The sequence below is a fragment of the Chlamydotis macqueenii genome, chromosome 1, assembly GCF_036417535.1.
Source record: "Chlamydotis macqueenii isolate bChlMac1 chromosome 1, bChlMac1.mat, whole genome shotgun sequence".
NCBI classification, from domain to species: domain Eukaryota; kingdom Metazoa; phylum Chordata; class Aves; order Otidiformes; family Otididae; genus Chlamydotis; species Chlamydotis macqueenii.
In genome coordinates this window covers 28,771,932-28,798,796 of record NC_141556.1, presented here as the reverse complement: position 1 = coordinate 28,798,796, position 26,865 = coordinate 28,771,932, and the positions used below count along the sequence as shown (strand labels likewise).

Below are 26,865 nucleotides of genomic sequence, written 5' to 3'. Positions count from 1 at the left end.
AACTAAATTACACTCGAGCATATATAAAACTGTAGGCAGTGTAAACTCTGAAATGACTAGCAAATTTTTAGATAGAAGTTTTTTACCAAATGTTCCTAAACCAGTAACTGGATGTAATGGCCTTGCTACTGCTCAAAGCAGAGAAAGTGTCACAGGTTTTATTTCAACAAGATGAATGTTAAACACCTTTCTCACCAATTCAGAAACCGTACCTTTCAATGTTGATTCAAAGAGCTCAGTTGACTATGAGAGCTTAGTTGACTATAGAGAACGTAGAAAATTTAAATTTTTTTTTTTTCAGAATAACATGAAAATAACATGTTAGACAAAGGAACGGTGAAAGTGTTTCTTGCCTGCAGAATAATTCAACATTTTATGAGACAGCCTGGAAAGTTGATGCATAGCTTCAGAGGAAATGATTTTATTTGACATGTCAACAAGCTAAAAGTGGAAACTTCCTTCTGAGTATCAACAGCTAATGGTAGGACATAGGAAATTGAGATTTTTTTTGGGACGAGGAATCAGATTGGGAAACAGGAGTTGTCTGAATATGTTGAACTGCCATAGTCACCTCAGAGTAGTACTGGGAAATGCTTAGTGCTAATCGCATTACAAGGACTGTGAGCACTTGCAACATGTCAGGCTGAAGACAGGCAAAAAAAGCTGTGAATTTCCACAAAAACAACCTGAAACTCAACTTTTAATGATAAGCACTCTATAGAGCAACCCATTTGGATCAATACTTACTAAGCTACACCTTCCTTAAATAGTGATAAAATAATGATAAACTTAGAATCATAGAATAGTTAGGGTTGGAAGGGACCTTTAAAGGGCAGGGACATCTCCAACGAGATCAGGTTGCTCAGAGCTCTGTCCAACCTAGCCTTGAATGTTTCCAGGGATGGGGCATCCAACACCTCTCTGGGCAACCTGTTCCAGTCAGTGTTCCACCACCCTCATTGTAAAAAAATTTTTCCTAATATCTAATCTGAATCTACCTCCCTCTATTTTAAAACCATTACCCCTCGTTCTTCCACAACAGGTCCTGCTAAAGAGTTTCTCTCCGTCTTTCCTATAAGCCCCCTCTAGGTACTGGAAGGCTGCTATAAGGTCTCCCTGGAGCCTTCTCTTCTCCAGGCTGAACAACCCCAACTCTCTCAGCCTGTCCTCATAGGAGAGGTGCTCCAGCCCTCTGATCTTCGTGGCTCTTCTCTGGAGTCTCTCCAACTTGATGGTTTTCATGGTGGGGTTCTGTGAGGAACCCTGCTTGCATGAGCAGCAATTGGCCTCCAAAACACAAGGAACACCAGTACCGAGAAAATCCCAAAGGAAACACTCCTTCCTTCTTGATTCTTCAGTAACTATGGCAAACGGGCATTGGCAAGTCCTTTAACTGAAGAATTTATAAGAGCTGAAGTCTGATGGGGAGCTCTTACATGGACACAGCAGGTACCATGCTTACACTGAGGAATATAAAACAATTTTGTGTCTCTGCTAAGGATTCGTTTACAGCTCTTGAAATATTAAGAGTAATCAGAGGTTGCATTAGGACATCACTGCTTCTTTCAGACACTATTCCAAGGTGTGTTTTCTCTGTCTTCCTTTTCCGGATGCAGCATTGCAAAAGGACAGGTATACAAAGTGGAATACATTGAATCCTACAGCTGGGGAGATAAGAGATCTGAAGGGTTTTTTTGTTGTTGTTGTTGTTTTTGTTAAGTTTGGATTTCTATTTTTTGTTGTTATTTATTTAAGCTTTGCTTTTGATTTTTATTAATGCAACGTCCTGAGGCCAAGAAGTACCATGAAGTGGGAGTGCCTGCGCATTGCGAAGAGCAACTTCTTGAGGCCATCAGGTGCCAGAACGAACCCTTTGGGCTCGCAGAGCACGGCGAGGCAAGCAGCAAAGGACAGACACATCTGTGAAGGACACTGGCAAGCTGTCACCGGGATGCTCAACCCACGCTAAGAAACCCACCGTGTCACGGAGGGGAGATTTCTAGGCGAAAGACAAAAAAAAAAAAAAAAAAAAAGAAAGTTGCCAGCGCTCATTAAGATTTATTATAGGTCTGAACTTTTGTAGTCCCGAAGCTTAACGACAGATGGTGGTGTAACTCCACCAATTTTGTAACGTCTCCCTTCGCTTTGATGTTGTAATACAGATTTGACTTCGGTTAAAACCAGCATTTTCTGCTCTTTCCGAAGTGTCTCGGGAGCTGTGCGCGGGGAGGAAGCGGAACGAACCTCTTTGAAAGAAGAATCTGTTTGTTTTCTCCTTTGCTTTCTAAACAATCCTAACGGCAAACTGACACCTGCATGGAGAAAATACATTAAATTAATTAAAGGAAGACGGTTTCAAAGCGGTTTATTTGAAGCGAGAAATACAATTGTGTAGATGAAATCTCGAACCATAAACAGGAACAAATAAAACGCACCAGCTTTTTTCATTAGAAAGCCCCGTTGTATTTTACTCTGTAATCGTCGTTGTAAAATATTTAAAAAAAAAAAAAAGAGTCGGAAAAGTGTGTTTGCTTAGCTCTTAATTTTGCGTGGGACCGGCGCGCCGGGCAGACACGAGCGACGCCGAGTAATTTCAGCAGCCGAGGGCCGTGTTGTTCCTCACACGCTTCTGCCCATGGGACAGAGGGGCCGGGGGGGCGATGGAGGGGGTTGGGGGGTCGCACATCTCCCCGGCACCAAGCGCAGCCTGGGCGGGGGGCACGGGGCTAGCAGCGCGGCGGGAGCGGAGGGCACCCGGCCCGACGGCGGCGGCCCGGGGTGGGCGGGCGGGGGGTGGTGGTGGCTGTGGGACGCTCTTCCCGTCCGTTTGGGGACGCCGCATCCGCTCGGCGCCCAACGAAGTTACCGGTGGCCGTGGGCTGACCCAGACCGCCCCGCCGGTTCGGTGCCGCGAGGGTCCCGCCCCAACAAGTGCGGGGCACGGCGCGTTCTGCCGACACCCCTGTCCGGCCGCCGGCTGCTGCGGGAGAGCCGCCCCGCTGCTGCCCAGGGCCGCACCGTCCCGCCCGCCCGCGGCGCGGAGGAGGGGAAGGGTGGCGGCCTTCGGGCCGCGCAACCTGCGCCCCCGCGCCGCCCCGCGCCGCTGCCCGCCGAGCCCGCCGGCGGCCGGAGCCTGCGGGGCCCGATTTCGTTTGCGCGCCGGCGGGGAGCGGGGCGGCAGGCCCCGCGCAGTTCCCCCCCAGCCTCTGCCGGCCCGCGGGGCACGGGGCTGCGGAGAGTGGCTGCCCGCGGAAACTTTGTCCGGGGGCCCCGCGGGGTGTGCGGCGGGCGTCAACCGCAACCGTTGCGCTCGCAAACCGAAGCAAGCAGCGCTCCGGTAACCCGTGCAGTGACGGGGCGCGGGTGGCGGGGGGGGGGCGTGGGGGGGACGAGACAAAAGAGTCGCGGGTAGCAAATCAATAAATTTTACGACCACCCATCGGCAGCGCCGCGCCCCCGCGGCGGCCGCCGCGAGCCTGCCCCGGCGATGAACTTTCACCTCGCGAACCCGGCCGCGCCCCATTGGCTGCCCGCCGCCCCGCCACCGCCCCGCACGGGGCCCCGCCGCCGCCCCGGCCCCCGGCCCAGTCGCCGCGGGCGGGAGGGTACGCGGCGGGGCCGGGGGGGGGAGGTCCGCGGCCGGGGGCCCCGCTGAGTTGCCAGAGTTGTGGCGGCTCCGCCTCCGCGGTAGCGGCTCCCCCCTCACCCCCCTCCCCGCCCGGTGCCGCCGGGGGCCGGCAGGCAGCACGTCCGGCGGGGATCGCCGGCTTCCCCGGGAGCGAGCGGCGCGGCGGGCAGCGGGCACTCGGGTCTCCCAGCCCGCCCGGAACAGCGAGCGGCAAAGTTTGTGGGATTTTGGAATTTTCTGTAATAAATGCGGTGCCTCTTCACCCCGAGTGACAGTCATTTCTGATCTTGGTCCTCCGCGCGCGCGGAGAGCCTTCCTCACTCAAATCCGCCAGAAAAGCGCGGGGTCGGGGTTTCGCGAAACCTACGATCCCCTCCGCGGGTGTCCTGCCTTCCCTTCCGCGCTCACGCGACTCTTTCCACCCCACCGCCCGCCAAGTGACCGAGAGCGGCGGCGGGGACGAGGGAGGACAGGAGCGGCATCACTTCTCTCCCCTCGCTCCCCGACTCGGGAATCACTTAAAAGTGGGGTGGTTTTGTTTTGGTTTTATAATTTTTTTTTTTTTCTCCCCCCGGGCCGGGCCGCCGCTAGACACGCCGGTCCCCGCTGCGGGCAGCCTGCACCTTGCTCCGAAATACCGCGGTGAGTGAGAACGACAGAAAGTTTCAGGGCCCACGCGTGCCCCCTCAGCAAAGCCGCCGCCGCCGCCCCGCCAGCCCCCTCCTACGCGTGTCCCCCTCCACCACCCCGGGGCCTGCCGCGGCCCGAGGGCCGCAGCAAGCTGCAGGCAGCCAGCACAACGCCCGGCTTTGTTTTCCGCCCGTCTGCTAAACTCGTTGTGTCTCTCACGGAGCCGGCGGAGAGGAGCAGCGGGGCGTGCGGGGGGGGGGGAAGGGGGCGGGGAGGGGGCAGCCGCCGAGCGCAAACAACTTCCCCGACGGTTTGTTTACACAGCAGGTGGACCCGCTGCCGCCTCCCGCAGCACCGCGCTCCGGCGGGGACCGGCCGGGGGAGGCGCGGAGCGGGGCACGGCACGGCCCGGCGCGTCCCGCCGCACTTTTTTTTTTTTGTTGCCATCCCCCCTCCGCTACTCCCCCCCCACCCCCCGCATTATTAGCACTTCTGTGCAGGCCACTTCGCGATCATGTGAGGGCTCCCTCTTCACTCCCCTTTCTCCAAAGGAGCCCGTGTGTGCAGCGGCGGGGTTTTTTCTTTTTTTTTTTCCTCTTTTTTTTTTTTTTTTTTTGCATTCCCAAGAAAACACATACACACAGCCGACACACTCCGCACACGGGCGGACCCGCACGCCGGGGGAGGGAGCGCGGCAACCGGCAAGCGCCAGCCGGCGGCAGGGCGCACAGCAGCCGCCCCCTCCCGCTCCGCGCCCGCGCAGGGCCCCGCGCGCCGCCCGCCCCCGGCCCGCGCAGGGGCCCCGCCGGCGGCTCCGCCCGCAGAGACTTTCGCATGTGCGCGCGGTTGCGCTCGCCCTTTCTCTCGGTGTCAGCTCGCCGGGACGCCCCGCACCCGGTAAGTGCTACCCCCTCCCCACCCCCCCGCCCCGCACACCCGTCCCCTCCTCCCCCCGCTCCCCGGTGTGACTCGCTGTTTCCCTCCGCTCCCCCCCCTCCCCTCTCCCTGCTGCCGCTCACTGAGTTGCCTCCGCCGCGGGAAAGTTTGGCCGCGGCCGGAGGAGTGACATGTGTCAGGGCTGCCGGCACCCGGGGGCACCGCTCCCAAAAATGCACCGCAACCGGGGGCGGGATGGAGGGGCAGGGAGGCTGCGTGTGCTCCGGCCTGAGTTTGGGCTGTGCCTGACTAACCCGGCGGAGCGGCCGCGGGAGCGGAGAAGGGCGGTAGCTCCCCCCTCCAACCCCGAATCTCCCGGGGCGGCCGAGGGCCGGCGGGGCCACCCTCCTACCGCGCAGTGCCGCGGAACCCCCACCCCCCCCCCCCCGCATAGTCCAACAACCTGTAGCCTCCCCGAACGGGGACAGAAGTGCGGGGCGGGGAGGGCTCAGGGCCGGACTTCCGAGGGAGTGTGTGCCGGCAGGCTCGGCCGTCCTTGGCTCGCCCCCCCGTCTGGTTTTTTTTTTTCCTTTTTCCTCTTGTCACCTTTTTTTTTTTTCTTTTTGTTTTTCTTTTTTTTTTCTTTTTTTTTTTTTCCTTCCCCGAGACCTCCCCAGCAGACAGCTCGGGTGAAGAAACGTGTCACGTTTCTTCTTTGTGTGCTGCCCGCCGGAGGAGAGGCACCCCCCCACCAGGCTCCGCCGCAGCCGCTCGCCCCCTCGGGGCGCCCCCACCGCGCGGTGCAGCCCCGGGGCGCCCCCTCTGGCGTGGGCGGGGACGCGCAAGGCCGCAGGGGTGCCTGTGAGGCCGCACTGCCTCCCGGCGCTGTTTGGGGCTGTGCCGGGGAACAAAGTCGCCCCCCCCCCCACATTTCACTTGCACACCCCCATAAAAACACACAAAAAAGCCTAAAACCAAGGATTAATAAATGATGATGTTAGAGCTGCCGGGTTCCGGAGGCAGCCTCCGTGGCGGGTGCGTGGGGGCCTTCCCTTGAAATCGGCTCTTGAAATTCAAGAGGACTTGCGGGCCCTGGAAAGTTTTGAAAGTTTAATTCGGAGGAGAGGGGAGAGGCGGCAAGCCCAGGGCTGTGAGGCCCACGGGGGTTCGCTCCCCACGTCGGGAATGCCAGGGGCAGGGAGGGGAGGGAAAGGGCGAGCGCCGGGGGCCTCCCCGCTCCCCTCTTCGCTGTGCCGGGGGCAGGATGCTCGGCCTCCCTGAACCTGCTTCCCTGGCGTGGGTAAAGCCGGTCCCGCGGGGCAGTTTTGCTCTCTTTCTCCGCAGATTCGGGAGGCTGCGGCCCCCTTTGCCTGCGCAGCCCTTGGTGCGGGTCGCAGGACGGGGTTTCTGGCAGAGGGGCGAAGCCTGGGCTGCGTGCAGGCAGGGAAACATTTCATTTAAAACTCATGACGACAGTTCGGCTGGAAAGCAGGCCACTGGTGTGAAAAATAATCTAAAGTTATACAATCATCATCTGTACGGAGAGGGTGCAGAGCTGCAGATGGAACAACACCCAGTGATCTCTACCTGGGAATCCCTTCTTTTAAGCAGCCGTGTTTGTTATGTCCTTTCTTACAGAAACAGAGAATTTCCCCTCCCAAAGACTATTTCCCTGGGTCTTTTCCCCGCGTAAAAAGCCCCTGTCCAAAACCCGCTCAAGCAAGCGGGGATCTTTGCGTTGGCATCCGTAAGGAATCGCTTGGTTTGCTGAGTGGGCTTGGATTGGGCCCTTGGAAATTTTGTTGCAAATGTGGAACTGGGAAGTTGTGCACGGTGTCTGTGTACCCACCTTCATTTGTGGTGGTGCAGGGGGGAAAGAAGTCAGAGACAAAGTTTCAAGAGATTTTGAGAGGTTTAATTTTTTTTTTTCCCGTGCTAGGTAATTTAAAACCATTACGGAAAAACATTACTGCTAGTAATATTACTTTAAAGAAAATACGATTAATTATTAAATCAGTTTCTCTAATGCTACACTAAACCCTTTTGAGTGAGATATAGATTTTAGTGTTCAAATTAGTAGTTATTTTTAATTTAAGGTTTTTCCTGGTGATAGTAATTTGTTCATATTAAATACAGATAGTGAAAAGACCCCTGTTTTGCAGCAATTTGCTGTTTTAATGTAGTGCTTACCAAACGGTAGTGTTCTGTAGTATTTTTGTGTATTTAAATCATTCATTTAACTGCTTGGAGTAGTCGATCCCGAAAAGATGGGAAAGGGGAAGGAAAGAGTGTTTTAAATACAGCGTTTCTGAAATGCGTACAGTACCCTTCATGCCAGTTGATAGGTCACTTAGTGACATATAAAAGATATGTAATTAGATGTCCTAATTTATTTTGTGAATATATAGCACCTGAAATATATACTGCTTCATGTGAGACCTTGTTGGTGTAGGCTTTAAGATTTAACAGTAACCTTACCGGGAAGCTTAGGCAGAATCAATTGTATAAATATTTGGGTATTTCTTTGCTTTAGTTTAACCTCAGTGATTCTTGCCTTTTGTCACGAGATCTTTGCTACAGTGAAGTGTTAATAACGTTTGAGAGAGGGGGGAAAAAAATTAAATGTTTTGTAGCTTTCTGTTGAGTGAAGATTTGTGTAAAATTCCCAAAGAGTCTATAGAGAGCAACCAAATTAGAGTTTTTCAAGTGTGAGGAAGAGTAAAAGAAGTGTATCAAGTTCAGGGTATTTTAATCAGCGAATTATGGTACTATTTTAAAGCTGTACTGGGGTTTGTACAATAGTCAGATGTTGAGTTTCACAGGTTTTTGAAGTGACTGATGTTTTTTTCGGGAGTCATCTGTTGCGTATACATTTTTTTAAATGCTTTCTGTAATAGAAGGCATCGAAACTAACATTTTAAGATTAAAGATGTATTTGCTTAGAAACATTCCTGTCAGACTCCGGTGTATTTTTAGAAAAGTTCTTGTTGGACTCGAATGTATTTAAAAAAATTACTCTGTCATAAGGTTTTTTTTTTTGCTTTTTTTTTTTTTCCCCTCCTGGACTGATTTACGTGAGCTAGAATAAGCTTTTTATATTCTGAGGAATATACCTGACTCAGCATTGCATGCACAGGAGTTATTCAAGGCTAGTGGGCTGAAAACAATAGAAAACTTCTGAGATGTGATCCGTGTTGTGGCAGTGTTTTGCTATGTGTCATTGAAAATGTCACTTAACCTCTTTGTTTTTCATCATCAAAATGTGAGGGCTGGTATTTATCTATCTTTGTGATAGGGTGATTAATTAATATTTCTTGAACAGTGAGTACTCTTTTGTTCCATTTTTTTTTTTTTAACTGGATTTATTTTGGAGAAATTAAATTCTGATGGTGGTTGAAAAAGAATGGTTCAAGGGAGTCATCATGTTTTTTCTTTGTGAGTCAGATCGTGAAGAGGTCACTTGCTCATAGGAATTGAAAATGATTTAGGACATAGGTCACTGAGAAGTACCCATGGAATGATTTTGACTGGAGAAAATTGCAAATCATGGTCAAACTGAAAAACGCTATCAGCTTTGTTGCAAAATAATAATTTTTGGTACACTCAAACTGATTACTCTTTTTAAATTTTGTGACAGCTAGTGGGTCTAGAAGTAATGCAAATTACCTATTTTTTTTTTTCACAGCCACTGTAGCATACCTCTTAACCAGTCCTTGTTAGAAGAAGTACTTGTCATTTAGATTCCCATTCCCTGTCCTGTTTTGACTCGAGATCTCCCTTGATTGTATGTGTAAATTAATGGCACCTGAAAAACTGAACAGAAAAGGTGAAATTATAGAAAAGGTTAGCTGTAATAAACTAACTTCAGTTTAATCTTAAAATTCCAATTACATAGTTCATTGTTAGTTGTTTGGAGCTTTTCTTCCACATTTGCTCCTTCACAGAATGAGCATACGTACCTCATGGTAATAATTTCCAAGGGTGGTTTTAAACTTAAATTTCAAAACTTACAGAATGGCATAAAAACAAGGAGTAGTCCTGCAGGTATCACTTAACACTGTTCATCTTTTTTTTTTCTCCTTTCTGAGGCTCTCAGTAGTTTAATCACATTTACTACTTTAAAAAAAAAATCTTCCAAGATGTTTATTCCAAATTGTAAGAGTCATCTGTACTTTGATGCAAGATTTGCATTTGTTTTGGCATTTCTGCTTTTTTTTTCCCACCTCATTTTTGCTAGGTTTGCATTTTAAGGGCAAGACCATGTTTTATGTCAGAAAACTGGATTTAAAAGTGCCAGCAATAGCTCGCCTATGCTGTCATCACTGAAGTAGCTGAAAATAATCTCTTTAATGAACGGTTGCTGCGATGTTTATTGGTTCACCACAGTGTAGTTTGGGATGGTGTTAGAAAGTAAAGTTTGAAGAGTGAATTATGTGTGGAATTGTGTTTAATATTACTATTTCAGTTCCTGTTCTAAGGAAAAATGAAATTAAGATGTTAAGCGCATTGTATTATGCTATTAACTGTCCTAAGTCTTTTTGGTAAATTGTAGAGGTTGTTCAGCAGGGGGAATAAGAACATGGTAGGCTTAACTTTTTATCCATTTAGTTATTTCTTCTTCCTGCAAACAGTAATCACACGTCTGGAGCTGGAAAGGCTTTCTCTGCAGTTTGTTTCTTATTTAAATATGTACGTTAGCCAGGCTGGCCGCGGAGGGTAGGGCTGGTTTCCTCGGACACCACGAGCTGCACGCACGCGACGTGCCCTGAGCAGGGATGTCCCTTCTGCTCAGTGGCAGAGGGCTTTGCTGTGGCTGTAGGTAATGCAGATGAATTGATCAGGCTGTGCAAGGAACAACAGGCAGGTTGGTTTAAGGGACAGGCAGCGCCTTCGTTCAACGTGCAGAAGGAACATTTTCTGCCCTGTTCCCCCTCTTCCTGCCCTACCTGCTGCCCTGTGGTGGCCTTTCTGAGATGGAAGGAGTGACTACAGGTCTCCATCATAAAACCCAAGCCCTCTTTGGGATTCAGAGGGTGGCTTTGGCTTACCTGTGGAGCTCACTTGTTCACGAGGAGACTTTGATCTTCTCCCTCCTTCCTCTGGGCAGCAGGGACTGAAAGCGGGTGGTGAGATGTCTCTGTTTGGAGAAATTTCAAGTTAGTTGGTGGTTGCAGGGTCTGCAGATCCTTTGGACCTCTGCTGTGCACCAGGCCGTGGCTGCAAATTGTGTCAAATTAAGTGTTTCTGTAAATTTGCTGATCTCAGTCCTGTTTCAGCTAGTTTGCCTCCAGGGTGTTGTGAGGACTACTAGGATTCCAGTGGGCCTGTGCCAACCTTGTCCCTGTGGGAGATACCCTTTACTGTTGGACCCCAAATTGGAAGTTCATTTGAAGAGTGACATTTTCAGGCTAGGTGGTACATCATTACATGTAACTAGAAAGTTGTTGGGTTTTTCTAAGCACATTATTTATTTTGAGAAGTATTTACATTTTTATGAAAAATTTCCTGTGTCTTTTAAGACTGATGTTTTGTTGAGTGAAGACACATGATCCTATTAGAATAATTTAATTTTTCTCTTGCAACATGATGCGTATTTGCAACTGTGGTCAGAATTTCTCCCCTAAGTGAATTTTAATACTGATTTATTCAATTGTCCAGTTTCCTCATCTCAACCTAAACCAACATGATACATATTTTAAAAACATTAATTATGTATTTGATGTAATTTGAAATTACGTGTTTGACATAATTTGACAAATTACATTTTTTGGCACATGTATATGTTAAACCAGTGTGATCTTGGTGGGTATTACCACTCTGATTTTGGTGATCTGTCCTTTGAGGGAAGGAAGGAGGACAACTCAACAAGCCCTGCATGTTGCATTGCTTGTCTAAGAAGACCAAATCAGATAATTCAGTCTGCAAACTAAGGAACTTGTGTTTCGAGAAACGATCTCAGAGTTGCCAAGTTGTTCCAAGTGTAACACGGTCCTAAGGATCTGTCAGATGTTGATTTTGAATTTGCCCAGGAACGGCAGAGAAAATTTAAAAGAGGTGAATATCTCTAAACACCATTTAAACTTTGCCATTCCATCAGCGCTAGGTCTTATTGTAAAAAAGTTGCTCTCGATTATGATGTTGATTTATTTTTTTGTAAGTCTTACTATTGATGTGGAGGAAGCACATTGTTCTCCTGGAATTGTAACCCACTCAGTAAAACAAGGGGTGGGTAATATATCTGTAATAAAACCTGTAGTTGACATTTAACTCCTTGGAAATTGGATCAGAAACTGTCAGGTTTTACCATGTACAAATAACGTAGAGGAAATTTTAAGGGCCAGCAGTGGGAAGCCACGAAGGGCTTCAGAAGGGAAAGGGACAACACAAAAACAATGGAGAGTTGGGGAGCGTGGTGGAGAGAGGCCAGGGAAAACATGTGGCTGGGCAGGAGCCAGCGAAGGTGCGGGCAGCACTGCCGGGAGGGGGGCAGCCGCTCAGAAGAGAGGAGCTTGGGCTCACAGGAGAATGAGCAGTGTGATTTTTTTACCTGGTGCCCAATATATGAAATAAATTTTTTGGACTTTGCTTCCTCTATAGGAAGAAATAATAATGAACTTTTCACGTGCCGGTGTTACGCACGTGGTCAGGCGCAAGTCTGGCAGGCAAGGGAGTTACCCCAGGTTATGCTGGCCACAATTGAAACCGTAGGGTGCTGTAAGCTATTTTTAAAATATTAGATCTTGTTAATTCCAATGTGTGTCTTTGGAAGCTTATTTCTTAGTTGTTGCACTGTAAGTTGATTTTTAATTACTGCGAATCAAAGTATTACTTTCTTAGTGCGGCGAAGGAGAGACAGAGCCTTTTTGAAGATAAAGGGGAAGAAAAGTGTGTAGAAAACAGAGTCTAGCATCTTTTAGAGTCTAAAACACAGTAATTGAAATATTTATGATTCAAGGCACTTCTCTGTGAGAGAACACAGACAGGATTGTGGTTTCATTACAGTACTTACAGTATTCTCATGACCTAAAAATGAAAACACAAAAACCTAATGCAGTCAGGTGTGCACAGGCTTCAGAGATACGCGTAGCTGCTGAACTGTTACGCTTTTCACTTGTGTCAACATGCTTTCATCTTTGTAGAAGAACGTATTTAATTCAATAAGGAATACGTGATTATCATATGGGCAGCACGGCGAGTGTAAGAGGAAGGGTGCTGAGGACTCCTTGATACATGGTAAAAATCATTCTTCATTGAAAATCAATTAGTGGAATATATTGGTGCTAAAACTGTGAAAATATTAGGATGGTACTTTGCTAAAGATCATGAAATGCCTTCACGCAGAAATTCATTCAGACTCATTTGTTACCAGTCTTGAATGCATTTAAATTACTTTTAATGTTGTGATGATGCCTGTAAATTGTTCTCGGTACACAATAACTGTCAGCGTACACTGAAGAATACGTATGGTCAGTAATTCAACAGATAACGATACTGAATATACAGGAGAAGTTTCACATGGTGTCATAAATCCTTGCACATTCTTTTGCTTAAGAAAAGGAATTAAGTGTATTGTGACAGAAACTTTAACATATTTGGTATTTAATCCTATTTTAAGTGACTGACCTCTTGTAAAAGAATTGAAGGTGTGTTTAGCATTGGATGTTGTGACCAATCTGTTCTTGAGCCGCTGTTTATTATTGACCAGCAAAGGGCTTCAAGTATACCTGAACAACCAGGATTTTCTGTCTTGTGAACATTTAGAAATGTTAGTTGGTTTTTTTTTTGTGAGTTTATTTTGTTTTTGTGTCTGGGAGCCAGATGATGCTTTCAAGTCACAGAGAAGCAGGAGAATGATAAAACTGCCGAAATACTTGTGTGTAGCTGCAGGACACTGCTTAGGTGGGGAGCTGATGATGGCTCAAATGTTTCTTCTGCGGAGCTGTGCAGTTTTGGGAGTGGTGTGTGTCCGTCCCTATGCCTGCACGCGTGGCTGTGCAGCGGTGCAGGGCTCCTGTGTCCTTCCACAGCTTCCTGGGAAGGAGGCTGCAGCCTTCAGAAGGCAAATGGATGTATGGGGTGGATTTACAGCATCTCAGGTTATGGGACAGAAAGCGTCCTAAAGAAGAGTGCAGTCAGTAAAAACAAAAACGTTCAGTCCTTTGCTAAAATAGCGAATGTGTTTGAGGAGTGGACTTCTGGGCAGGAACTGACTGTGCTGGAGGGTGAGTTTTGCAATGTAAAAAGGTATTTAAGGGATTGTGATGGGAATACCTGCCTTCCAAAGTCTTGCTTGAAAACATGAGGGAAGGATGCTTCCAAACCAGGTTTGCATTCATTTCCAGACTGAGCACGGCTTGCTGCATTGGTGTCCTGCCATGCCCCAGCTGCTGGTTGTACCCTGGGGTGGCCATGGGGTCCAGGGGGTTTGGACTGGCAGTGGGATATGAAGTGGTGAGTGATGGAGTGGCTTGATCTGCTGGCAACAACCTGCCACCTGGCAGGGCCCCCTGCTTAGGCTGAGCTTCTCAGCTCCTGCGGCATGCCAGTGTCCTTCTTGTGGCTTGACCTGTCTTGGACTTCAGGAGAGGACATGCTTGAGAGGATGGCCACACATTTGTGTTGAAAAATCTCTCCCAAGACCTCCATCCCTGATCCTACATTTTCTGAAGCTGATGTGAAGACCTCCTGTTTGGGCTTAGGCACTGAGGTTGATGCTTTGGATGTGTTTGTATGTTGCCATGCAAAAGTGGTTTCTGAGTTCGAGAGATAATCAGGTACTTCGCTATTCTTCAAAGCCACCTAGACTGAGACAGGGGATGGACCTGTCTATATTTAAGCCATATCCAAGTGTTTTCAGTTTTTCTTTCTGTACAGATTCTTTCACCAACTGTTCACAGGCCCTGAACAAGTCACCACTAAGATGAAAAAGCCATAATCAAAGTGATTTTCTTATAGTATTTAAATACTTCCAAGGGTTCATTTCCATTTATTCAGTAAATTAATCTTAAAAAATGCAGCATTCAGGTGCATAGAACAGAATCATAGAATCACAGAATGGTTAGGGTTGGAATGGACTTTTAAAGGTCACCTAGTCCAATTCTCCTGCAAGGAGCAGGACGTCACTGGTGAGGATCCAAAGACATATGAGAAAGACAAGATGATCAGGTGAGAAAGACATTCCTTAACAGATAAACGTAAGTACTTTTTTTAAATCAGTGTTGTCCAGCCTAATCAGCCAGGCATGACAGCCAAGAATGACAGGTCTCGTGCTGTGGCCGTGGGGTGTTGCGTGCCACAGGATCAGTGTTGATACACATATGCAGCAAGTCTGGCACTTCCCAGGAGCTTCGGGCTTGCTTTGTATGCGGCGTATGAACACCAGTAATTTGCGACATGTTCCTGTGGAACGGGTATGGCTGCAGATTGGACCTTGCTCTCACTGCTTGAGACTCTTCCTCCTCCTTGTTATTTGGTTATTGCATGAAAGGAGAGTAAGTATACCATCTGAGAGGTGGCGGATGGAGCAAGACTATGTGATACTTGGCTGGTCCTCCTGAGTTGCAGACTGGACATTTGTATTTTAAATCTTTCTGTGACTCAATAGAGGAATACATTTATATTATATGTTTATGTGTAAAAATGGAACCTACTGTCCTGGACTTGACTAAAGTGCTGTTTTAATCTGTCTTCAGTAACTAGAATTAAAATTTAAACTTAAATTGTTAGCCTTATTATATGTAGGCTCCTGTACATTTTGTGAATCAACAGTGAATTGATATCCAAACCTCTAATTATACTTATGTATCATTTAAGTACAGTTTTATGAACACTCTTCTGTACCCACTAACCACCATTTGGGTCTTTGTTGTTACCACTGAATTACTGTCAGAATGGGGAAGACACCATTTTTTCAGGTCACTGGTAGGTGTGCAATTTTGCTCCGAATTCACTTATCAAGAAAATTTCCTGTCGCTGAATTTCTCTTTGTCGAAGTCACAGATGAGTGGGAGCAGAAAGTGACCGCAGACTATTAAAAATACCTTTTTCATTGTCACCTGCAATATTACCATAATTGGAACTAAGGAGTCTGCAGCTGCACGATATTTATGTTGCAATCCAAACTGACACGGCCTGGAATGCTTCGGTAGCAAAACACGACACAGACCCGAGCCTCGTGCTGCGTGCTTGGGAGGAGGAGGGAGCGAGCTGCTCCCCTTGGAGACCTTCTCTGGTGGGGAAGCCTCCTGGGTCCCCTGGCTTCACAGCGGGCTGGGGGAACCTTCCCGGAGGTGGGGGGATCAGATCCTGGCTTGGGGCGCAGGTGGGTGACGCTTTGGGCCAGGCTGCGAAGACGGGTGCTTTGCTAGGCTGGAGAACTGTGGTTAAGAGATTGCTCCTTCTCCAAAGCCTTCTGATTGGGGTGGGCTCTTTCTTCATTTCTTTTTACTCCCGACACTTACGGGGCCTCTTTGTCAGGAGGTGTTGTTTGGAAGAAACACTTGCAGTGCATTCGCGTTCCTTCGACGGATGGAAATAGTGAGTCACCATCCAGTGTCACCTTTACTGCTCAGATCGCTGTAGGTGCAGCAAAACTAATGTTTTGCCCTGCTCTGGTAGGCTCTGCAGTGGCTGATGAACCTGATCTGTTACTCCTGGCCTTCACTGGCGAACACTGTACGGTATATTTGCCCGTGACTGACACGCTTAGATCTATGGCCGTGAGATACCTGGTCAACTCTTCAAGCCTTTACCTTTAGCATTAGCTGTAACCCCTCGGGGCTCTGCTGCTTGCGGCATTTAAAACATGGCAAGGGGTTTTATAGCAGAGATTTGACTCAGCAAGACTTGTGCTAACTCTTGCTGAAGATATGAAATACAATTTGTAGCTTATAATTGCTGCCTAATATGATCTTGGACCCTTACTTAAAATCCATTTAACTGATACTGTACTTTCTTTATAAGGTTATTATTGGGAGCTAACCTTTTCTTGTGTTGTGGTTAAATGTACAATGTAATAAGGGTGTTTTTTAATGTGTTTAAGAGTTGGAAGATGTGTTAGAGGTAACCTTTATGCAGGGAGTTTTATATAGTTGTAGTAAGGAGAGCGATTATTAAAATCCTGAACATTAGTACTGTCTGAATGTAATTTGTTCTCATTGTGTTTTGTGTGCGCCTGCTAGCAGAAGATGGTACAGTATATTGAGAAAATCTGTTTTGTTCTCCAATATCTTTCTTACCGGTAATTATTAACTGAGTGCAAATTACTGTCTCCGGAAAGTTTTTGTACTTCTGATGCATGCAAAAATACAAAAAGCGTATCGGATACAATAGCTAAACCACAATTCTTTCTTTGTCTACATTTCAAGTAGAGCAACCTAAACCCAAGATTTTAGGCACAAAATTGAAAGCCTCCGAGAGATCTTTGCTACTGTTCTTTTTTTAACTCTTGATAAATTGGCATGGGCCATGTCTCTTGGAGGTCTGTAGAGATCACTAGATTATAATAGATTTAAAGATTAATTTTTATGAATAACAAGTGTTGGTACTTTTGCACATATCTGTGGGCATTAGTTTGTCTGCCTTTTATTGCCTTGTAGAAATGTGGGTTTTTTTAGAGTTTGTAAGTTAAGGTTAAGTATTTCTCCTTTTTTTTTTTTTTTTTTTTACCAGTAAACCTGAGTGTATATGTAGAATTTGGTGTACATGGAAAGAATTTCAGAACTTGCCTCCCTGCACCCTTCCTGAAACTGCTCTGAGCAGTGGTGACGACAATGAAGTTTCATAATAGAAAGGGAGTCAGGAAAAAAAAACCAAAACAAAACAACAGTTTGCTTAACTAGAAAAACATAGAATGTCATAAGTGTGGACAGCCTTTGTTGGGATTTGTATTTTCTTTTTCCCCATCAGTGTGGAAAGCTCTTTTCCCACTGTTCAGCACTTTTTTTTTCCCTTTTTTTGTCGTGTCCGTCGCCCCCGCCCCCCCCCGCCTTTAATTTCCCTTCCCTTTTTCCTCAAGGGGGCATTGTGGGTTGGAGGGGGGAAGCAGGTTTGGCACATGTCAGGCTGTCAGCCTATCACTGAAAAATACTTGTTTTTCTGTTGTTCAATAAACTGTTATTAGGGGTGGGCACAGCAATAAGGATGTAGTGGGCAAGAATGGCCTTAAGAGAAGCAAACATTTTTTTATCTTAAGTAGATGGGGAACAAGGCAGCAGTCATGGCTCATGAGGTTGAAATTATCTGCTTTTAACATTGTGAAGAATGATGATGGTGTAGACAAAGTGCCATCCTAAAATTTATAATTCTTGGCTGAGATGTAGACTTCTTATGGAACTTAATGATAGTGTTGCTTAATCTCAGTGCAGTAAAGATAAATTCATTAATGGTTATGAGGTGTTGATATAATTAAATGGAGAATGCTAGTAAATTGCTTTCTGACGCTCAATGACTGTAAACTCTGATCTTCTAATTTAATCTATCTACCACTTCTCGTTCGCTTGCTGAAAGGCTTTGGAGACTGAGAAATTAGCCCTACTCCAGGCGCAGTAACGGCGAGTACAAAGTTGATTTCTCTAAAGGGAGATCCTTATATGAGGACTGGAAGCGTTTCCTCAATGTAAGTTAAGACTGTACGGACAAAGGAGAGCAGAAATAGGTTTTTGCATTTCCTGTCATGTTCAGAGATCATGATGTTTCTCACTAACTGCCTGGATTCTACACCAGTTTGTGACAGCCCTGACACTTAACACAGAAGAAAAATTAAGAAGCTAATGACCGGATGAAAGATATGCTGTCCAAACGAGAAAAAATAAGCTAAACCCATTTCTTCTGGTGGTATTACAGTATTGCTCACATCTGTTTTTTTGGTTCGATCTAAACAAATGTTATTATCATCCTCTCCACTCACAGTGCACTTTCCTTGTGAATTATTTAAATATGTGCAGAAATTATTTCTGAGACAAATTAGATATCTCTGAAAATAGCCTTTCACACAAAGGATAGTTCAGCTGCATGAGGAGAACATTCACTTCACACTTTTAACCTGAGAACAGAAATGTATGGGAAAATACATTCTTTAAGAGTCTCAGTGTCTTTTCTTGGTATGTTGTTTCTTTGTGCAGAGTATTTCTCCTCTAGTGCACTGTTTTCTGTTAAGTTGCTTGATACTGTATCAAGGTATAACTCTAGTGGAAGCCTTTGAGTTCTGAAATGAACTTGAGCCATGATGGATATGGACAAGAAATACAGTAGCACAGTTGGCCCAGGCAGAGGTGTTGGATTCAGTCTCTCTCCAGTGTTGTTTCACACACTCTGGGGACTTGAACATGCTGGCCTGGAGGTCCCCTGAGGAAGGACCAGAGCCTCTCTCTGTCCTGTGTACATGATTACTGGTAAGCTCTGTACTCGGACTCCTGAGGGACATTTCGTATGCTTCCCTCGCCGTGGCCCAGCCTCACCAGAGGAGCAGCCAAAAGCTTCCTGTAGTCTCTCCAGCAGATGGGTAGTTAGGGGATTCTCCTGGGGTGAATGTATGGAGGGTTCCCCTCTTCTCAGGCTCAGGTACTCACCAGCTCAGGCTGGATTAATTCTGGATGTCACAAAGAACCTTTTTTTCATCAGTGACCACAACTTGTAGCCTGGGATCAGAGACAGTCTGGTTTACTCCTTAAACTGAGAAGTACAGGACTGCAGATGGCTGCAGACCACAAGGTTGGGATGAAGTTTTCTGTGCCTGAACATAAGACTGTGATTGCCAGTGCGTCATCTGCAACGGCATTTGCTGTGTTTCTTCATCTCGGCTCAGTAAGGTTACTGGGAAATAAGGGGTGTGAATGGAAAAGGCAGGGGAAAAGCTAGTGGAGAATGATCTTACAGGACCTGCTGTAAGAGACCTGTCTTTTTGATATTTCTTACTGTGTATCTACAGGCTTAATGTGGGTGTGATATTTGGAAGGTGAAGTCCTGTTATGGTGGAAGTGCATCAACTAGATTTCGTTATTGCAAAGCCTTCTGTGCATTTTGACTACAGCGACAGTAGTTTGTGCTGGTCAGTTTGTCATAGAAGATTTGAGAGAAAATGAATTAGCTAATGCATAAGTGTTCACAATTTATGCTGGAATTTTCTAGTGTTTTAAAATAAATTCTTTAAAAATTTACGTCACATGTATGTACATCTTGTAAGAAGGCCGGTGTAATAATTGTATCTGAACTGCTTCCAGCTCCATCCATTTCCCACAAAACGTGTTTTGCTTAAATTAAACTTGTGCATTTTGATTTCTGCATGGCAAATTTGAAGTGCTTGCACCAAATACAGTTCCAGTAAACATCAGAAAAGTAAAAAAAAAACCCCGATAAAAACCCAACTGTTAGCCATACCTCAAATCAACATCTTCTAAAATGTACTGCAGACTTGACCAGTTTGATTATTGCAATATAACATCAAAGGCATTGCTTCTTCCACAACTGTAAATTTCATTTAAGGCCTGCATTTTTGTTGTTGGTAGGAAGAAGTTAGAAAGCATTGTAGCAACATGAATATATATAGCAAGTAACTACATAAGCAGTGTTTCTGTCTTTAGGTTGCAATTTTAACAGTTTGAAGTCTCTTAAAATTCAGTATACTTTAAATAAAATAAGACATTTCTGTGACCATTTGAAAAATTTTAACTTATTTTAAGCCCTGTTGTTGATCTAGAGCTTTTACTCATTTGAGGTTGATTAATTGCTTTTGCCACTTTTGTTTGCAGTTCAGTATAATCTCATACACCCTATTGTATTTTTTTTTAGGTTATTTTTTTTTTGTTGATGGTTGTATGTTTATATGGGATGTTAAATTTGACCACTAATAAATTAATTATTTAAATAAACAAATAAGATTCAAAACAATAACAAATTACTGCAAACTGAAACAAATACTAAGCAGTGCAAGTTTATTTCATGAAGCATAATTTCTGCACCTACTGTAGACTCCATTGTGGAAGCTCTTGCTTTTAAGCAATTTTATTTATGTAGAAAGAGAAAAAGATCATCCTGTTTTCATTCAAGTATCTTTTTATTTAAGGCAGATTTAATAGAAAAAAGAATAATAGGCCTCTCTCTTACATTGAATATATTTAAAATGTGTATGCTTTCCCTGGTAATTACTATTCATTAAGGCTTAGTACTCTTTTCTTTAAAGGAGACAACTCTCTGTTATCTTACCTGTAAAATGGATAGATGAATGTTGGCCCTAAAGTCACTTGATACTAAATGCAAAATACAATTCAGATGCGTAGTCTAGGAGACCTGTGGCCCATCTGCTTTGCCGCATTGCCTTTCAGAAAACACACACCACGCTGAATGCTTGGGTAAGTCACACCAATACAGTCGGACGCTCACTACGAAGGAGAAGCTTCTTAGTAATAACTGTCTTGGTTAATTTGGCCCAAGTAGGAGCCTGTGGTTTCCACGTACAGGTGGAACCCAGACATTGCTGATGATGCAAAGGAAGATGCTGTTGGCGTTCGTCTTTGGAAGTGTTTGACTATATGGTGCTCTTAGAAACTAGGAATCCTGCTGCCTGGCATTCCTCTGCTGTCTCACAAAAAGTTGTGTAGTTGACAAAAACGCCGTGTTGTCACTGTGTATGGATTTGTCTATGTAGAGGAAAACACATAATCTGCCTCCCGAGGTTGGTGGTGTACTGATTTTCGCATACAGATGTGATAGGCAGACAGGAGAGCTCTGAAATCTTAAGACAGGCCAGGTGGAAAAATATTTTCAAATTAAAGAAAAAAAACCGAAACAGTAATAAAGAAATTTAATCCTGCTGATAACGAAGGGATTAAGAGGGGAGGGGAACTTCTGTCCTCTGTTTTTTTAAGGAGACCAGCTAATGGTTTTTGAACTTGTGGGATTATGATGCATTTTCTTTGCTATAGAACTGTCAGAAAATACAAAGGTTATATCTATGCAGACAGTTTAAGTTGCTTCTGGCTCTCCCAAGTGCTTTAACTAATATCATGTTCAGATACAAAAATACAGATCTTGGAGAAGCTGGAGCAGTGGAGCTGTAGCTGTAGCCCTCCTGGGTGGCCAGGACAGGGCTTTGGACGCGAGCTGTGGCAAAGCACGTGATGCCCTGCACGGCGACAACACCTCATCAGGGCTGAGGCGCTAAGCAAGCGTGCCTGTGTAATCGTGCTGTGAGATACTTACTTCTGGAAGCCAGAATATGGGTCAAAGAAACCTTCCTGTGCTGTAATCCTTTCTAATCTTTGCTTTTGGAAGTTTTCAAGAGTACTGCTAGTTCTGAGCAGTGTAGCTTTGAAATTTTCTGTTTGCATTTGCTTGCTTGTACTTTATCAGTTTTCTTTCCTCTTGTGGCTTCTTTAAAGTGGATCCTAACAGTGGAGGGGATGATTCTAGAAAAGGAGTATTTCATCAAAGAAAGAGAATCCTAAAACTTCTGCCTAACTGGAGATAGACTGCAAAGTGAAGAAGCTGCATAAAATATAGTGGTACTACAAGAAACCATCACGTTTTTACCGAAATCATTGTACGATGGAAAGTGCTTCGTGTCAGCTGAAATGTCAGATGTATCAGGAAAAAGTTAAAGTGGAACCTGATTCCTGTAAGGCTAAAGGTTCAAGTAATTTGCTTAGGGATGCAGTAGAAAAAATCAATCTTATGCTTGAAAGAGGGAATAGTACCCTTCAAGTCTCATCTCATGTTTTGTAGCTGATTGCCTGTTTTTATTATCTCCCCCCCTTTTCCTTCAGTACTTACTAATGCCCTTTGGTTAACTCCATTATACCTTTGAAAAACTTCTTGCAGAGCTCAGCTGCTTTGACTTGTTTGCTGGGTAAGCCTCACTGATATTATTATAATTAATAGGATGTGTAAAAACTTCCTGAACCGAGTTACAGAATCAGGTTATTAAAACGTGGTACCCTACGTGTTCGGCAGTGTGCATGATTTCCATCCTCTGCAGCTGGAGCTCGTCAGAGAAGACGCTAAACCTGCATTGGTCTTGCGTGCTGCATGGGAAGTTGGTTTGGTAGGAACACCATTCACCTTGTAAAGGAATGAAAGGGGTAGAAAATAAAGTCAGTTTACAGTTTGGAGGTGTGTCTCTAATTTGCTTTTCTGATTTTTATACCACAGGGATAGAAATGTGAGAGAAGAATGTGCTGTATTTTTAGATACCGAAAATCTTTGAAGATCTGATTCATAAGTGAGAGCTGAAACACTTTCTCATAATTGCACGTTACATGGTAACGGTTTTGTTGCTTTTGCTGAGTGGTGCTGCTTCATTTCCTCCCAACAGCTTTGATTTGGGGATTTTTTTTTTTAAATTATGGGACATATATTTTTGAAAAATTTCTTTCTTTTTTTTTTTTTTTGATGCCTTGGAGCTGTCATGAATGTTTGTAACTTGCTAGTTCTGTGAAAGTAAAATAGAAAGCTGACCAAAAATTTTAATAAGCGGAGACAAAATGTGTCAATTGATAAAACAGAAAACAAGTACATAATTAAAAAGACAGGAAATGATACTGAGCAATTAGAATAATATATGAGCCCTGACCAAATACAGTATTTAAGTGCAAGGAAATATAAAGGCATACATCTAGAGACATTATTGCTGGTTTGGCTTTCAATATTTGGGTCTGTACTCAGAGCAGGAAGTTGTGACTCTGAAAAAGATGTATGTATTTACACAGGCTAAGCTAATGAATATGGACATTTTTTATTTAAACTAGGACTTTACACCCTTGGATTTATAAAAATATATCTTAAATGGGAATAACAAAGCTAAAAGTTTCTGACTAAGTTCCTTCTTTTCTTTCTTTGGTGTTGACATTGTTTTTTGCTAGTTTCTTAAAAAGCTATATGGAAGAGAGACTGTATGGAGAAGAGAAACTTGATAATAGAGGATTTTCAGTCCACTTTATGAGGGTGTAACAAAGTCCATTAGGAGAAGAGCCATTTTTAACACTGAGAGTAATTACAGAATCATGGAATCATAGAATAGTTAGGGTTGTAAGGGACCTTTAAAGGCCATCCAGTCCAATCCCCCTGTCTCTGCAAGGAGCAGAGACATCTCCAACCAGATCAGGTTGCTCAGAGCCCCATCCAGCCTGGCCTTGAATGTTTCCAGGGATGGGGCATCCACCACCTCTCTGGGCAACCAGTTCCACTGTTCCACCACCCTCATTGTAAAAAATGTTTTCCTAATATCTAATCTAAATCTACCTCCCTTTATCTTAAAACCATTACACCTCGTCCTATCACAACAGACCCTCCTGAAGAGTTTCTCCCCATCTTTCCTGTAGGCCCTCTTTAGGTACTGGAATGTTGCTATAAGGTCTCCCTGGAGCCTTCTGTTCTCCAGAAGACATTATTAAGGACTTCCAAGTAGGTTTCACTGGGAAACTTCAGATTACAGTTTAAGAGCTTTTCTATCACACACTCAAATTTGGTGAAGGAATTATGCCAGCAGTATCTTACAACCAGGAAATGTATCAATGTTGGTTTGACCACTGCTTTTTTTTTTTTGTTTGTTTGTTTTTTTTGAAAGAAGCAGGAGAACACTTACTGTGCTTATTGGCATATCAATATTCATTAACTCCATGTCTGTCCTTTGACAGTGTTTAGAGCACTGGACATGGACTGGAAGGCCACTGCCAGGTGCTGTGCAAACACAGAACCACTGTGAGTCCCAGCCCAGAAGTAGGACAATTTAAATATATGGGTAGAGGCAAAAGGCAGAAACAGGCAAGGGAAACCAGAAAAGAAAAGAGTTACCGTAGCATATCAGCAAATAATCTATTTTAAAATTTTCCATAGGTCTCCTCCCAAAGCAGTTTGAAAGAGGTTAATCAGTTAGTCTTGTGGACATTCACAGATGTGTGAGGTGTCAACCTGAATAAAAAGCTTGAAGATACTTAATTAAAAAAATAACACATAGGTGATGGAAGCTGGCAGCCTGGAGCTAAAGGGGAAGGGAGTTTACCTCTAGATATGGAGTGAGAGATGATAGGCAGGCTTTGACATGGAAGATAAGTGATTAATATATAATGGGATACTGGATTTATGTCAGTGGAACGAGATTGCATTTGTCAAGATTAGAACAAAAGATAGGAACAAGGTCTGAGATAAGAGGGATGGGAGTATAATAGCTGTACAGTTTGAGAGAAGAGACATACTTTGAAGATAGTATTTCTAAAGATCCTGCGATATTTACATGGGAATCTTTTGTAAATATGTGAATCTATAGGGCTTAGATGCTTGCATCTGAAGACTAAGAGAGATGTGTAAGTCAAAGATTACAAGTCAAAATTATTGGCCTAAATGAATGGTAATGTGGCCCACGAAAGGAGGCAAGAGGAGAGCTTGTTAGCCCTGTAGAGGAGACTATACACTCTCCGTCTTCTAACTGTACAAAATTGTGGTCCAGCTCGCAGCAGCAGTGTGATGTTAGTGATAGGGGGAATATAACCTGCTCCAGGTGAGTGGCAGTCTGGTGGGATCCAGAATTTTTATGAGATCCTCCTTTATCCATTCTCTTATGGAAGAGGATCTTTCGTAAAGTTCTTTGAATACTTTTGGTTTTTGCTCTTTCCGCATTGCTCTTTAGTATATTTCCACCTACTGGAAAAACTGTTTTGGAAATGCTTAGGCAAATCATCTCTCTCCATATGTAGTGTCAAGGTATTTCATTTGCTTATTTATAAGAGGGATCGAGAAGACAACATTTCAGTGAAGTTGCTGGTTTTCACCTCCACCCTCATCTCTCTGTGGACATCCCGGAGCGGCCAGTTCTGGTGTCTGGGGGACCACAGGGCTTTCATGCCCATCGTTTTTCTCAAATGCAGAACGATGGAAGGTAGGTCTGAGACACTGTGAGATTTCATTTGATTTTATTGAGACTTTACCACTAGAATAGAGCAAATATTTTACTGAAGTTTGAAAGTGATTTTATGGTTTTTTTTTTTTTTAATTTGGCCTGTTGTATATTTACTACAAAAAAAGAGTAATTAGTTTTTTTCTTTTTCAGAATTTCCTTTCAGTGTCTTTCCATCTGAACTGTATTAGAAGAATCTGAAAAGTTGAACTTTTTTACTTTACTTGCAGACTTCTTACTATTTGTGCCCTCTGAGACCCCACCAGAGATAGCCGGGTGCATTGCTTTGGGATTCCTAACGGAGGATTGCTGCTAACCTGAGTCGTAGTGTTGCTGTGCCGGTTCAGTCGCTGAGGATTGCTTGATTACCTCCCCCCTGCCCATTGCCCTTCTTTCAAGTTCTAAAAATTGTTCATCAGATTTATCATTGCTTTTTAAGAAAGTCTTCATGAGCATGACCTGAGGTTTTACAGGAAATCTTGAAATAAAAGTAATAATATTGTTATACATTCTCTCACATTCAGCCACACATGCTATCACAAAAGTAGCCTTGAAGCTGTTTTAGTTTTACAGCAAAGAGTGTTTCTTTTCATATCAGGTAATCCGATCTGCTGGGTTTTTTTCCCCTTGGCTTTGCAAACATGCCTTTATATTAATAATCCTGGATTTTGTACTGAAAGTTGATTGCTCTAATTGCTGATTGGTATTCAGTAACACTAAATAAAGGCTCAAAATGTTCTAATTTTCCTTTTTCTGCTCTGAAATTTATCAATGTGTATTTTTAGAGTTCACCATTAGTGGATGTATAATCTTTGTGTCTGCTTTTATTCTTGGCCACTGGGAGTTTTGCTACCAGCAATAAAAGACAACCTCCATGTTGTACTGCACAGTATAGATATTGTAAATTTTGGTCTTGCTTTCCATTGATCTGGTTTGCCGTATGGGAATCGTATTCAGCTGATCTTTATTTCCTGAGTCAGAAATTCTGTTTTACCCATCTTTGGGGCTTTCAGCATTTATTCTCAGTGGGCTGTCAGGTATTGCACATGAAAGCAAAGGTTCAAAGGCATATAAAGGAGGTTGAGGTCTGAAATGTTTACTTAACACTGTCTTTTTTTTTTTTTTTCTTTTTACAAACATTTGCCAGACTGGAGGATCAGCATGAAACCTTAATAAATTTTAGACTTTTTATATTCTATTATAAACATTTTACACGTACATAATTTTGGTGTAGCCTGGAACGCATCAGCTGTAAACTTGCTAGTGTATGCTTGCCAGCAACAGTATTAACAGCATTGCAATTAGTTTTTTTAAGTTTATCAGTTATTTTTCTCAGACGTTTATTTCCTTTCACTTCTGTTTATGTTTCTGGAACTACCTCTTAACAGACTGCCATTGTGCTACAAGGAAAACTTAACTGAATTCACTGTGTAGCTTTTAATTAATAAGCTGAACAACATTTTTAAAATAAAGATACCATCCTCTCTCTTTATGGTGTCATTCCACTGAGAGAGAGAATTAATTTGAGTGAAAGTGAGAGTGAGCTTGTTGCTCACCTGTAAAGATGCTGCCACCAGTTAGGTAAACAGTCATAATCTTAACAGCTTTTTTTTCCTTAAATATTTAGCCTCTTGGGGAAAAAAATGCTTAAAATTCGAGGGATTTGAATCACTTGGGGGCAGTGTTATAGAGCCTCTAGATCCTATTAGTGTACTTTGACTTTTTCTTTGTCAACTGTACTGTAGTGTATTTAAGTCTGAGCATACTGAGTGTGTGTAATGTTCCACTTCCATCTTCAGTGTAGCTCATTTTGCTTTTTATTAACAAGCAAGGAAATAGTCAAGGA

General features: G+C 44.2%; 1 protein-coding gene across 2 annotated transcripts in view; it reads left to right on the top strand.

The window, feature by feature from the left end:
* Positions 1-5,089: 5,089 nt before the first annotated feature.
* Positions 5,090-26,865, top strand: part of FOXP2 (forkhead box P2) — a 429,772-nt gene continuing 407,996 nt past the window's right edge. For both annotated transcript variants that reach the window (XM_086747588.1, XM_086747580.1), the window contains exon 1: positions 5,090-5,155. The gene's annotated coding sequence lies outside the window, so the exon portion shown is untranslated. The remainder of the gene's footprint in view (positions 5,156-26,865) is intronic.